General features: G+C 36.6%; 1 pseudogene; it reads right to left on the reverse strand.

Moving 5' to 3' along the window:
* Positions 1-229: 229 nt before the first annotated feature.
* Positions 230-16212, reverse strand: part of LOC101426462 (small ribosomal subunit protein eS8-like) — a 74904-nt pseudogene continuing 58921 nt past the window's right edge.

Consider the following 16212-nt stretch of genomic DNA (forward strand, 5'->3'; position numbering starts at 1 on the left):
TTCTGCTTGATAGCATTATGCTGAACAATGAGTATGTTGTTTTTGTTTGCTGTGTTTTAAAATCATGTATGACCAATCCTTCCTTCCTTCCTTCCTTCCTTCCTTCCTTCCTTCCTTCCTTCCTTCCTTCCTTCCATCTTTCCTTTCTTTCTCCCTCCCTTCTTTCTATTTTTTTAAGACACAGAACAACGAACACCTTTATTACATGGGCTAGGATGGGAGGGAGAACTTATTCGACTTTCCAGGTCTTGATTTTCCTCATATAGAACTCCACCTCCTTGCCCTTTAGCATATAGCCATCTGCTCAGTTACACTGGACTGGCCTCAAAGCAATGCATGCAAGAAGCTTGACCTGCTAGAACTGCTCCTCCAAAAGTCTGCTGATCTCGGCATTCTTATTCCTTTCATCATTTTTCTTCTGAATTTTCTTTGATCATTTTTTGTTTAAAATCTCTTCTTCCTTAGGAGTCAGCTTGGCCCCATTCTTGTGGCCCAGGGGCAGAGCATAGTAGGACTCGTACCACTTCTGATATAGTGTGCTGTCGATGAGCACAATACAGTTCTTCACCAGGATCTTGTTGCCCACCAGGTCATTACTGGCCAGCGCATTACTGAATGCATTATAGACAACATTGATGAGCCTTGTTTTTTGAGTACAATGCTCAGAGCCACAGGAGAAGTTCCCCACATCCAGACTCAAGCTAGAGTACTTATTGTGACCTCCTCACTCCCCAACTGTTTGTATGCAGTGGGGGCCATTCTTAGGATTGGCAGCATGGCATCCTACTTCCGTTTCATGTGGTAGGGTTTTCTCCCTCCCCTCCCCTCCTTTCCTCCCTTTTCTTTCTTTTCCTTTCCTCCCTTCCTTCCTCTCACTTTCTTTCTTTCATCTTTTTTATCTTTTTTTTGTGGCAGTTATTTTTAATTAACTTTATTTTGTCATAAATGAAATGAACAATAAAATGTACCCATTTTAAATGTCAGTTTGGTGAACCAACAAATGTACATACCAGTGTAATCAAAACACTGTCTCTTCTTCCATTCTTAGTATTGATAGTTTCTTTCTTTTATTTTCTTGATCAACTTTATGGATTTACTTAAAGAACAAAGTTTTTAAGATAAATTTTTAAAGAAAAATAATCTTCCAAATACCATGTAATCACCATCTTTGATACTTTGTATTCATTTATGTACATACAAGTTTAATATGGTATCATTTTCCTTCTAGCTTAAAGAAAACAAATGTTCTCTAATAGTTCATGTCTTTTGTCAAAATACATGTCCTTTGTCAATAAATTCTGTCAGCTTTTATTTGTCTAGAAAAGCATTTAATTTACCTTCACTTTTGAAGGTTATTTTTGCTGAATATAAAATTCTTGTGAGGGAACAGAGGTGGATTCAAGGGGTTGGGTGTCTCAGACCCATGTCAGAGGTCATGGGTTCAGTTCCCGATGCCTCATAAAAGGAGACCAGCCAAAACAAACAGACACAGCAAATGCAAGCAAGGGGGTGGGGAGAAGTAAATAAATAAAATTACTTAGAATTCTCATGTTTTGTTTAGTTTTAATTATTCAATCACTTTAAAATATCAGTATTTTTTTCCTGCTTGCAAGTTTTCTGATGATAAATTTGTGGTAATTCTTATTTTTTATATTCTGGCTGCTTTTAAGATATTTTCTTTATCACTGGTTTCTGCAACACATTATGATATGTTCTTTTGACCTTTGTATTTATTTTGCTGGGTTTCCTTGAGTTTCTTGGATCTGTGGATTTGTAATTTTTATCAAAAAATTTTCAAATAATTATTTCCATTTCAAATAAATTTTCTTCATACCTCACCCCTTTTTTGGGATTCCAATCAAACATATTTTAAACCATTTGACATTGCTCCAACATACATTTTTCTCTGTGCTTCACCTTAGCTAGGTACTATTATTATGTTCTCATGCTCACTGATATGTTTTTTCTACAGAGTCACATCTGCTGTTAAGCACATCAAGTGACTTTAATTTCAAATCTTATAATTTTCACCTCTGGAATTTTCATTTGATTCCTTTATTTTCTTTCATTTTTCTCCTAGTTCATTTTTTTCCTTAAAAGTCCTGAGCATATTTATATAGCTCTTTTTCTGGTTATAGGTCATCTTTTACTCTTTTATCACATTCAGAAATTTTTTTAATTAATTTATTTTTTAATTTATTGAAGTATATCATTCATACATGAACATACATAAACAATAAGTGCATAATAATAGTTGTGAACTTACAAAACAAACATATATAACATCATACAGGACTCTCATAACTCACCCTACCACCAATAACTTGCATTGTGGTTAAATCTTTTTAACTAAGGACTAAAGAGCCTTGTCAAAATATTACCATTAAACAAAGGATTTTTCCCCAACCAATCCTATTATTATTATCTGTATATCATTTGTATATGAACATACATAAACAATTAAAACTATAGTAAAAGTTGTGAACTTACAAAGCAAACATGCATAACATCATACTGGGGTCCCATACATCAACCCTTCACCAACACCTTGCATGGTCATGAGATGTTTGTTACAAATCATGAAACAATATTATCAGAATCTTACTACTAATCATAGTCCTAATCTTACATTTGTTGTGTTTTTTACCCAAACCCACCCTATTATTATTTTTTAAATATATTTTTTATGACTGAAGTTGTAAATTTATAAAACAATCATGCACATGTGCAGAATTCCCAAACAACACCCCTCCATCAACACACCACAATGTGGTGTGTCATTTACTACAGATAAAATAATATCATCTGATTGTTACCATGCCCATAGTGAACATTTGACTCACATTTTCCATTCTGCCTCAGTATTAACACAGTACATCTTTGGCATAGATGCAAGAATATTATATCATTACTACTAACCACAGTCCATAGATCAATCCAGCTGTATTTTTCCCATGCTTCTCCACATTCCCAACACCCTGCAGTACTGATATACATTTACTCTAGCTAACAATGGATGCTCTTGCATCTATACTATGAACCACAATACTCATCCACCTCTTGGTTTACTGTGCCATCCAGTTCCTAGATTATCCTCTAGCATTCTGTCAATTGGCATTTACCTAAGTAGACTTCCATTTTCAGACACATCCCCATTTATAAACTAGCTTTTCCTCACTGTGTGTTACCATCCACTCTATACATTTCCCCACTTTTACAGTAAAGCTAATTAAAATGTCTACATACATTAAACATCAGTAGTTCTCTCAGTCCTTCTCTTATCCCCTTTAAGAATCCACCACCTACCACCAGGTCTTGAAGATATTTTCCAATAATTTCTTCTAGAAGTTTTATGGTTCTTGCTTTTATTTTTAGTGTTTTCTTTTTTTTTCCATTTTGAGTAAGTTTTTGGAGAAGGTGTGAGATAGGGGTCCTCTTTCCTTTTTCAGCTATGGATATCCAATTCTTTCAGCACCATTTGTTGAACAAATTGCTCTGCCCAAGCTGTGTGAGTTTGATAGGCTAGTCAAAAATCACTTGACCCTACCTGTGAGGGTCTGTGTCTGAACCATAAATTTGGTTCCATTGGTCTATTGTGTCTGTCTTTAGGTCAGTACCATGCTGTTTTTACCACTATAGGTGGGTATTATGATTTAAAGTCTGGAGATGAGGGTCCACTTTTCCTTTTTATGGTGTTTCTGGCTATTCAGGACTCCTTACCCTTCCAAATAAATTTAATGATCATGTTTTCAACTTTTTCTTTAATGCTGGTGGAATTTTTATCAGGATTGCATTAAATCTGTATATCAATTTGAGTAGAATTAACATCCTAATGATATTTGGTCTTCCAATCCATGAGCATGGAATGTTCTTCCAGTTATTTAGGGATTTTTTGATTTCTTTTAACATGGAGTTGCAGCTTTCTGAATACAAGTGCTTTACATCTTTGGTTAAGTTTATTCCTATTTGAGTTTTATCTGTCATATTTTATTTTCACCACTCTTTTGACATTTTAGTTACTTTTATTGCTATAATCTTCATTTCTAGACTCTCTTCCAGGACCCTCTCTCCTGTCTTGTCTTTTCAGGCTCTACCACACCCTTTAATATTTCCTGAAAATCTGTTCTCTTGCTTAGAAATTCTCTCAGTTTCTGTTTATCTGTGAATATTCTAATTTTCCTCATTTTGAAAGAGGGTCTTGCTGGATATAAGATTCTTGGCTGGAAGTTTTTCTTTTGTAGTGTCTTAAATACATCAGAACACTGTTTTTTTGCCTCCATGGTTTCTGATGAGAAATCAGCACTTAATTTTATTGCATATCCCTTTTATGTTATGCATTGCTTTTCTCTTGCTGCTCTCAGAATTCTCTCTTTGTCTTTGGCATTTGACATTCTTATGAGTATGTGTCTTGGAGTTGGTCTATTTGGATTTTTTCTAATGGGAGTACATTGTGCTTCTTGGACAGGGATATCTATGTCCTTCAATAGGGTTGGGAAATTTTCTACCATTATTTCTTCAAATATTCCTTCTTCCCCTTCTCCCTTCTCTTCTCCTTCTGGGACACCCATGACTCATATGTTTGCACATCTTTTGCTGTCATTTTGTTCCCTGAGACCTTGTTCAATTTTTTTCCATTCTTTTCTTCATCAGTTCTTTTGTATGTTCACTTTCTGAGGCCATTTCTTCAAGCTCACCAATCCTTTCTTCTGCCTCTTCAAATCTGCTATTGTATGATTCCAATGTTTTTTTTTTAATTTCATTTATTGTACCTTTCATTCCCATAAGATCTGCTATTTTTCTATTTATGCGTTCATCTTTGTGCTCATCCAATGTCTTCTTAATATCCTTAATCTCTTTAGCCATCTCACTGATTTTATTAAGCAGATTTGTTTGGCCAGCTATAATTAGTTATCTCAACTCCTTTATGTCATCTGGAGACTCATCTTTTTCCTTTAACTGGGCCATAGCTTCCTGTTTCTTGGTGTGGATTCTAATTTTTGTTGGTGTCTTCATATCTGGCTTACTAGAGTATTTTTTCTGGGTGCAGTTTTTCTCTTTAATTTAGGGCTTCCTATCCTTTCTGCCTTGCTGGTTGTGCAGTAGGAGCCAAGCATGTAGTTGGTGCTGTAAGCTGTGGAGGCTCAAGCTGCCCTCATTGCACCAGGAACCAATGAAGCTTCTTCCAACTTTCTCCTTTGCCAGGGATAGGGCAGAGTCACAGCTGTATGTAATAATCCAAGTGCAGGCCTAAACTGTATTTACCCAGAGAGACTGATGAAGCTTCATACCCCTTCCTTCCCTGCCTGTGGTGAGGGTGGACCTGCAAGTGTGGACAGCAGTCTATGTAGTGCTGGTCCAAGATGACTGCAGTTGCCCTGGTAGACTTCTGATTTTCAGTCTATACCAGACAAAGTTCCCTGCAGTTACCTGTATAGGCTGGTGCAGGGCTCCTCAGTCTCCTCTGTGCCAGAGGTGGGGCTGAAGCCTAGGCTAGGGCTGCAGGCTGATCTGCGAGAAAGAAACTGGTTCCTGCCAACACTGAGAGTTTCAGTCAGCCCAGCTTCCCCTCAGGCTGGGGACGGAGTCAGAATGGTGGCTACTGGCACCTTCTGACTTGGGCTGGTTATACCCCAGCTGTTCCCAGGGTTATATCTTAGCCAGCCAAGTCTACCAATCAGTAGCCGAAATCAGCAGCCAACCATTTCCTCCTCCCCTGTTTCTGGGAAATGGAGCTTCCAATTCCTGCCACAGAATAGCTCCTGGGGCGGTTTGTGCCGCCAGAGTAGGACAATCACCGGCCTCTGCGGCTTGGCTGATAATTTCTCAGAAAGGCTGGTGTAGGTCCCCAGTTTCCTCCCTACTAGAGATGGCACTGGGGCCTAAGCTAGAACTGCAATATGACCTGAATGGAAAGAAGCCAGTCTCCACCTGCACTGTGATTTTCAGTCCACCCTGCTTCCCCTGTGCCAGGAGCGGAATTAAGATGGCAGCTCATAGCCTCTTTCTGACTTGGAAAGGCTCAAATTTTAGCTGTTCTCAGGATTATCCTGTAGCCCACTGAATTTCCTCATCGTGGCTGAAATTGGTGCCCAACCATATCTTCCTCCCCCATTTTGGGCAAGTGGATCTTTCCATTTCAGCCACGGAACAGCTCCTTCAGCTTATGCCTCCAGTGAAGGATGGGCACCAGCTTCCCGGACATGGAGCACTCTACTTACGAGTCTTCTCTGTAGATGGGCATCTCCTCCTTCCATTCCTTCAAGGATGTTACAGGATGCTCTTGGTCTCCTGGAGCCCCCGAGCAGGTGCATCAGCTAGCTCCAGAGAGCTGTGGGTATTAACTAACTGCCCTGTAGCAGGAGCTGACTCTAGGAGCTCCTTATTCCTTCAGCATCTTGCTGGTTCTCCATATTCAGAAAATTTTGATTGAATATTAAATACAATTTTAGGTTGTTGGGTACTAGAGTTTGTTGTTTGCTTTTAAAGTATGTTGGGTATGGATCTGGTAGGCAGTTAAGTTACTTTGGGTCAGCTTTATTCAATTGAGGCATTTTATAAGCTTTATGAGGGCAGATCTAAAATATCCTTTGCTGAGCTTCAGTTTTCTTCAACTATTAGGTGGAATTAATAATAGTACCTAACTCATATAATTTTGTGCAGAATAAATGAATTAATCAGCATAGTAGATGCTTGATAAATATTGTTTAATAAAGGATCATGTGTGAAAATCTTACTAACAGTCAATACTTACCTAATGGCTGATTTGTTTTTTGAAATTCGTAGTATTTTAAATGTAATTTTACAAAATTGATTTTTTTTAAAGGTAGCATTTTACCTTCAAAATAGAAGGTGAGAAAAGCATACCAGTGTGACAACAGGCAATTCACATTTAATATCAGCTTAGTGTAAATGGATATTCTAGAACCAGAGGCACAATCTTGTGCAAGCCCTGAAGTTGACGTGTTTCAAGGAGTCATCCAAGCAATGGTATTTAGGTGTTGTTTGGGCTTATTAAAGGTACTAGAACCTGACAAGTTGTGTCCTTGGATCAAAGTGCAATTGCCAAAGAACATGTTTTGAATGGCATAGTTCACCTTTGCTTTCCTCCTCCCTCCAGGAATTATTTTCTCTGACTCAAGCTGATTAGTCTCTCTTCTGGTTAATACTACTTTTTTTTCTCTAAATATATTCGTGTAGACCACAGTCCAGTTTTACTAATCTTTAGTCAACCTGATTGTATCAGGTGACTGCAGAGAGAAATTGTCATAGCATATTCTGTGATAAGAAGGGAGAAAAAGCAAGATGTTTAGGATAAAGCAGATCTGAATTTAAATCCCAATTTATATATTTTAAATTTGTAGGCTCAAAATGCATATAACATGTTTTAAATATGTAGCTGTGAAAACTCATTAAAATTATATATATATTTATGTGTGCATTTATATGTATATATGTGTATGTATATTTATCATTTTACAGATCAGCAGAGTAAATTTCAGATTAAAATTACAGCAACCCATCAGCATGATTGATAAGGGGCTTGGCACATTCCCCCCCTCCCTAAACAGTAACCACAAATTAAGTTATTATCCTATATCTAAAGTGTCAGAGGGTATTATGGATCATCTCTACAACAGGACAATTGTTATGTATTTATATATTCATTATTGGCTTTGGGGGGACACTGGAATCTTATATTCTCATGTATCATCTCCAAGGTTTAATATTTAAGTTAAGCTAATGACTCTAAACACAATTATAGCATAACTCCCTATTTTGGTTCCCTAGCTGTTAAAACAAATACCGTACAATGTATTGGCTTAACAAGAATTTATTGGTTAAAGGTTTCAGAGTCTAGAAGATTTGTTTCTCTTAGAATTGGTATATTCTGGCTGACTGGCAAGCTTTGGAGTTCTTTGACTTTTCTATCATGTGGCAATGCACCTGATTGTGTCTTCTCCTTTCCCTTCTGGGCTCCATAGACTTCCATCTTATGGCTGCTCCCCATGGCCTGTTCTGCTCACAAAGGACTCTAAGTAATCTGGATTAAAACCTAGAATGCCCAGTCTAATTCATTTGGGCCATATCTTAACCAAAGTGACTTCATCAAAAGGTCCTATAAACAATGGGTTCACATCCACAGGAATGGGTTTTCTGGTGTACATAACTCCAAGCCATCATACTTCCTATCATTTCTATGTTACCCAGGTCATGATGCACCTCTTGGGCAGGAAAAAGAGGAAATAAGAAAATTAAGTTATCAAGGTATACAAATATGACTTTACAAAAGTCCCTTGGAAAGACAACTCCACTGACTGCCAGTCCAGAAATTATTGTGGCAAGACAGGGGTAGAGAGTAATTTGGATCGTGGAACACTGGTTTATTTACTTTCATCTCAGCACCTGCCAGTATGGAATCTAAGATGCTCTTGAATTCACAGGCTTACATTTCTGTTTCCACAACTCAAGCTCTTTCCCATGTAACATTGCATATTTTCTGTTTGCCACTTTAGCCCATTCTACCTTTTAAGCCCCAGGAGGATGAGCTTATGGAAGTATCAAGGCATCCTTGTTCACTGGCTTCCTTTCTATATGACCAATGGGAGACATTGTCAGGAGATGGCAGGGTGGAAGGCAGAGGGGAGAGAAATTGAGGTATTTTCCAGATTCCTTCCTTAATGGGTATGGTTTATGGTGGCTGCCTTCCTCTGTTCAGAGAAGCTTCTCCTAAAACTATAGGTCTCACAGGATTCCAGTAATGACTTATTTTTCCCACTTACATCACCTTTACACTTCAGGCCCAGATTTTGGTGGTTTCTTGCTGTTGCTAGTGTGAGGGTATGTGATCATCCCTCTCTGGTCTCCTTAAACCTGCCCACCACTGTATATACTATCTTCACTAACTCTCTTCAACCACCCCCTCTCAGTGTGCTTTTAGCTTTTTAAAATGTAACACTGACTGATACATATAGACTCTCAATTTTTATCCTGTTTATAAACTATAGACTTCATCCAGTTCCTTTTCCTGTCCTATGGTCAGAAGAATATCCTAACTGTATATCATCCATTTTTCATGCCTTGTCTCGAAATATATTGATGATCAAGATTTGTTCTTGTCAACTGAGACAAACTCATCTATTTTATGCTTTTAAAATGTTCCTATTTTCACCAGAAAGACGACCTTTCTAAATACACATTAACATATACAAGTCTTTTTTACAAAATACATTTCCCAGATATATTTATGAATTTTTAAAAACTCTATTTTAAAATAATGTCTTTATCTTGAGCAGAATCTTAAGACAAATTCAAGCTCTTTTCTTGTTGTGCTTATTCTGTAAATTGAACTTTCTCCATATGCCCAAGCAACCACGTAGGGAGAGCCTTTGGTTTCATAGTTTCAGTGTACAAGTATTTTTATAGAGTTCACATAAAAACAACTGTTGTATTAGTCCATACAACAGAGCTTTTCTTGGACAACTGAAGGTTATTTATTTGATTCAGAAGTGTGAGACTATTATAACTCCTGATTACAATTGGGAATGATGTGAAAAATACCAGTAATGATTCATTCTAAGAAAAATAGTATTGCATTGGCTGCTACAAGTTCAGAGGTAAAACTGGCATTTTACACATGTTGATGATGTATTTAGAATTCATGCATATTGAATGCTCTGCTGACATTCAGCACCCAAGCTGTCATCCACTCACCACTGAACTGCAACATGTGGGAAACTAAGAGTCAAGGAGAAATTCAAGTTCAAACAGAGTGGGCCATGCTTGATGGCCACACAGATTTTCTCTCCCTTAGGAAATATTCATTGTTGCCTATGAGGCAAAAACAGCTATAAAATGTATTTCTTATTCTGGAACATCTAGAGCTTAAACTCTCAAGTTGTTTTTGATCAAAATGCCACACATGTGCCTCTCAACAATTATGAAATAATATAAAAAGTTTCTCTTCATTGGCTTAATTGAATACATTGTTTGAAATATTTCAAAAATTTTAATTCCTAAGATAATGATACTTTACAATTGGCTCATACCTTAACAGTGAAAATCGTTTCAATCCCAAATTATTAAAGCACATAATAAGTGTCATACATTGCTTTTGGTGTGTGTGTGTTTTTGTTCGCCATCATAAGCCTGATCCTTGCACAGTGAATGACACAGAAATCACTCACTAAATATTTGCAGAATGAATAAATTAATGAACAAATTTCGAAAACTCATAAAAGTTCTTCTCTCTACTATTCCATATTTTTCTGAACTTCTTTACTTTCTCAGATGTTGTTAATGATTTGGGGTGGGGAGAGGGGAGCTGGAGCAGAAAAAAGAAAACAAAAATATCATACTCTTTTCAGTGCTTGTTATTTGGAAAACATTTCTATTCCTTTTATTTTGAGGTAGGGGTTATTAGGGTTTAACCTGTCTTTAGTATATGAACTTGTCCCCCTGATGGATTCAATTTAGGTAGGTATTAAATATATTTGATCAGACAAGTATAAATGATTGCTTGAAGCAAAGGAAACAGAAACATCATGTCAAACCAGCCTAACCAATAAGAGGACAAAGGAGGGAGATCAAGAGATAAGGCCTTTATAGAGAATAAGATGAGATGAAAACAGACACACATATAAGCACTGATACATATTAATTCAAGATTATTTGATAAATCAGAAGATGTAAGTCTGAAGATATATTTAGATAAAACCTAATTTACTTTTTCTACTTGAACTCTCACAAAAATCAATTGCTAATTCAGAAAATAAAGAAAAAATCTCTGTAAGCACATATTTTTTCTAAATCAGGTAGAGAAGAAGATATGGTCATGTAAAAAAATAATTTTGACACTTGGATCCAGACACTCTGTTTAAATCTTGACTTTATCACTTACTAACTACATGTGACATTGCTCAGTCACATGAAGGATTGCTCTGAAAATTTAAGTTAATATAGAATAGATACCAAATTCAGTTTTTTCCATATTGGAACTACTCTGTGAATGGCAACTTTTCTTCAAGAAAATACAATTCTATTTTAAACTCCTCTGTGTGTGTGTGTCTGTGTGTGATCATGCCATAATTTGTTTTCATTTCCTCAGAGTTTCCCATGTAGAGAGATAGATCATATTTGGATTACATTTCCTAGATGAAATCCAACTGAAGCATTAAGTGTTTATCTACCTTTAAAAGAAGAATTTTGTTACTTTATGACCTAGATACATGGGAATTTCACTTTGCATTCCAGCTGAATTATGATGGGAAGCAAGGGGGAAAAAAGAAAAAGAGAACTTCCAACAACCATTGGGATCCCTGAGGCGGAGTACAAGTTTTAAGCATACAGATGGAGAGCCTACTGACAAATGTGGCCTTTGCAATATTTATTTTGAAACTAAAATAAAATTGCAACTCATAAAAATCTTGAAAAATTCATTTTTTGAAAACATAAGCATTTAAAACAAATACATCTCCTGCTTCAGTGAAGACTCAAAAGCCTAAATGTTATAATTGCTTTCAAGTGCCAAGGAAGTTGGAGAAATAAAAGATAAAATTACAGTGACTACTTCCCTCATGAAAAGTTATTCTTTTAGTAATCCAGTAAACAAAGAGGCTTACATAATCCTGTTCATCTGTGAAACATACTTTATGACAAAGATGTCTCTGGTATAAGAATTAATTAAGATCGACCATCTGGTTTGAAGAATTTTTCTCTAAAAGAAAGAGGAAAAGAGTATTTTTGAATAGTTTTTAAAAAGGCAACATTCATTACAGAGAAAAGATAGAAAAGGAAATAATATTATTTTGATTAATTTAGATTGAAAGATGTGTCCCTGCTTAGAGATAAAAGGAATTAACCTGAGATAGAAACTAAAAAAAAAGTGTGTATGTATACATATACATTTGTGTATATGTATATATATATTTATATGTATATATATTCATGTGTATATGTATGTGTGTGTGTTCTAAGTCACATGTGGCTTATATCATTGTTTCAATTTTAACTTACATTTTCTAATGGAGTATGTGGGACTTTGAAAACTTTTGCACTTAATCTTTTATCCCTTTCCACACCCACTCCCACATAAAAATGAACGTATGGTCCCTCTGCCTATCTTATCTTTTGGTTCACATCTTTCTTGAATTATTTCACAGAAGAATCATTGAACATCCACCATTGTCTTGAAATTCTTCTAGCTCTGTGATTTCAATTCTTCCTGATACAATTATATAATTTTTCTCATGAGTAGAGGTAAATTTATCTTGTAGAATGAAGGCAATGTTGGCCTGGTGTTGGGTATATGACATCCCTAATTGTATTTCTGGAGAGTATTTGTCAATCTGATCAGTAAGAATGGGCAGTTGGCTCTCAAAGCTCATGTTCTTGTCAATGTACCAAATGGACCTGGATTCAAATCTTTCTCTGTCATTTACTAGCCATGGGGTCTTGAACAATTTTCCCATTTCATAATTAAAAAGTAAATCCCTATATTATTTTGCACATTAACCTTGTTAAGTATTAAAATGCTTACCCCAGAGCCCACCAACGACCAGGTGCTCAATCAATGGTAACAATATAACAATAATAGGTTCTTACAGGGGTTTTTTGAATGATAAGCACAGCCATGTTTTAGAGTAGCAATAAAGAAGACTTCATGAAATCAGCTTATTTGGGGCCCCTGTAGAGGGGCATACACACATTCATGTAAATGTACTCATGTTCTCTAATTTCAGTATAAGATATCCATAACTTCATTAGCACTATTCCTTTACATTATAAAGGGTTTTAATACTTATGATGCTATTAAGGAAAGCACATTTAATACCTACTTCCACAGAGTCTAACCTATGTTTGAAGATAAAGAAGTTGACATTTCTGGATATGTTTTATTTTATTGCAGGTAATGCTTACACAACTTTTTAACAATTCTCAAAGTCATTAATAGAGCATATGATTTCCTGGGCAAATGTATTCTGTGAGTGTAGGGATTTTCTTTTCTAATATTCTAGAGAATTTTTTATATTAATAAGGTTGATCTGGTGAATGTTCTAATATATAAGAGAAATTTGAGATTTCTTACATTGTACCCAACACAAGTATTCCAGGACGCATAGAAAAGTAAGGCATGAATGACTGAGAATTTACAGTATAGATGGCATAATGCAAACTGAAACTGCATTGGGATCAATTTTTATTATTGAATCAGGCAGAAACCCATCAGGGAACAGGGACTATATTTCTTACTAAAGGAAAGAAGGCTTAATATAACTTTTTGTATAAATTTTTGTTTTGAAAAATGAAACGGAGGAAGAAAGCACTAAGGTATCACTGAGGATGCAACATCAGGAAGCAGCCACCATCCCTAGGATTGGGAGAAACATAGGAAGAGCCTGGAATTATTAAAATTTAAAAGCTTAAATGTGGAGGACTGTAGAGTTGAGACTCAGGCCTCTGAGAATGAATTTCTAGCCTGAAGCTCTGATGTCTCTGAGCTCAGAGGAAAGGTCCAGGAGCTTGGGAGGGTGCCAATCGGCTGTTTCCACTGCCTCTGAATGGGTATGATGAGGCAGGTTCCCCACCTGTTGGAAAATCTACATACTGAAACCTTCCTAGGCTGATACTGATAGGAACAGGAAGTCACAGATGAAGAAACAGACCCACTCTCTCCTCTTCCTTTAGCTTTCTAGATTCCCTCTAGGGAAGCCACGTAACAAAGGTGCAGTGTAATTTGGAGCTCAGTGACTAGAGTTCAATGACTAACAGAGTCATCATTATCAATACAATTTTATTTTTTAGGACAATTATGGTGTCGCTCTACTAGATATTTAGAGATGAAGTAGCAAATAGAAACAGGGAGAGAAGAAATGAAGTGAAATAAAATCAAAACACTGCACTAGGGTTGGTATATGCCCAGGAGACTTGAATCTCTGGGCAGTCCAAGTGCCAGCTGAGACCTGAGCCTCAGCAGTGTTGCAACACCTGCTCTCCAGTTCGTTGGACTTACCCAGGTCAGCTGACAGGGAGGTAAGGATGGACAACCACCACACCAGAGAACTGGGAGAATCTACAGCTGTGGACACAAGAGTCCCATCCACCAGCTGTGTGGGATCAAAGCTCCATGTCATTTGAGAGGTTGAGTGGCATCACCATCCTAGGGTCTTCAGGATCGAGGAATAAAATATAGACTAGAGTGGACTTACTGGTATTCTACTATAGAATTATTGTGACTCTAGCAATGGAAGAAATAATATCACTGATGTAGAGAGAGTTTGCAGGGAGAGGGTAAAGGAGTTGTGATATGGGGGCATTTTTGGAATTTGGAGTCATTCTGAATGATACTGCAGGGACAGATGCATGGCATTATATATCCTGCTATAATCCGCTGAAAGGACTGGAAGAGGATATAAACTGCAATGTAAACTATAATCCATGCTGTGTAGCAATGCTCCAAAGTGTGTATTCATCAAATGCAATGAATGTACCACACTAATGAAGGAAGTTGTTGATGTGGTAAAAGTGTGGGGTGTGGGGAGTGGGGTATATGGGAACCTCCTTTATTTTTTAATGTATTATTTTGTGTGATCTATGTATCCTTTAAAAATAAATAAAAAACATATTTTAAAAATGGATGATTTAAGAATGCAGTGCATAAGTAAATGGAGAAATAATATAATTGAGACCAACTTGTGGATATTACTAATGTGTCTACCACGAGCAGTGTCCTGCTTTTCTCAAATGGGTCTCCTTGTTCTTCACTAGATTCGTTGGTTTGGGAGTCCAGGCTGGGAGTGGTGCTGCCATTTTCATGGTGATTATAAAAAGGCTATGTATGGAAATCTGAATCTAGCTCTGCCAATCAGAGTAATTTATAGCCTAGTTATCAAAATGTCTGTGCTCTTTTGTTGATGTCATTATGATCATGATTATTTAAATTTAGGATTTATTTTAAAAAAACATTGAACTCCAGGTCTCTCTGCTGGTGAAGGAGATGTGCATATGGGTGTTACCAATAGCCATGTTTCCACCCATGCAGAAAAAGCTAATAAAGAATGAATCCACTCCAGAAGAAGGCTTAGCCAGAAGAGGGAGCAACTAGGTGGCTTAACTCCCTTCTTTCAGAACATTGACCTCTAGTCCCTATGATATGGTGACTTTAACAAATTCCACTTTATCCAGAATCTAGTCCTATTTTGGTTTGTCTCTTGCAGTCCAGAGCCCTCACAGTACAGGATAGCTTTCCTGACCTAAGCCTGAAAACTTCCATTACATGTTCTATTGAACACCCCACCCCCATTCCCCTCCATCAACACTCTTTGCACTAAGACAAACCATGACATACTCTTTTGGTGGAGGGATTGAACTATTTCAGGAATAACCTTAGGTTTGTTGTAATTTATAGTAAATTTTTAAAATTCTCACACAAATTTCAGTATTTTAACCAATATTTTTAAAAGTTATTTCTAGTGAAACTCATAGCATATTAATGTCATGTTTCAGAGTCACACTCATACTATTAGCAAATTTACCTTTATTTCTCTATACCTGGAATATTCTTTTCTTTTTTTCCCCTCTGACCTGCACCTTAAAACTCTGAACTGACTTTGAAGCATACATAAAATATAGATACACGAATGCTACCACCTCTGTGCAGACTTCCTGGAATTCTTCCTTTCAATTTATCAGTATTCTAAGCTTTCATGCTATTTCATAATATAAGGCAAAAAGTATAGTTAGCTCCTTATATACATGGCTTCTCCTTCCTATGAGACTGTAAACTTCTAGTGTTGTGGAAATGAGTTTTTAGCTCTTAACACCCCTAATTATTGTAATGGTGGTCGGGAAATATATCCATGTAGGATAGTATTGTATCTTATAAATTATCTATTTTTAATATGCCTTAGTTTTTTCTAAGCTTTTAAGATTAATTTTTGTTATTTTTGAGTTTTGCTATTATGTGGTAATGGTGGTGGTGGTTGTTGCTATTGTCCAAGAATCTGGATTGCATAAAGTTTATTTTTATAATTTGAAGTTAGAGACTCTGCTCCTTTCATTTAAAGGGTGAATCTACTATTCTATGTCTCTCCTTTCCCCCCTTCTCTATTATACCCCTCCTGTCTCAACTGTCCCCAAACTCCCCCCAGCAATCTGTATACTGCTTAGTTTTCCCATTTCCATGTTGTTTGAAAGGCATTTTAAGACCTTTGAATC

Source organism: Dasypus novemcinctus, chromosome 18 (assembly GCF_030445035.2).
Source record: "Dasypus novemcinctus isolate mDasNov1 chromosome 18, mDasNov1.1.hap2, whole genome shotgun sequence".
In the NCBI taxonomy this organism is placed as follows: domain Eukaryota; kingdom Metazoa; phylum Chordata; class Mammalia; order Cingulata; family Dasypodidae; genus Dasypus; species Dasypus novemcinctus.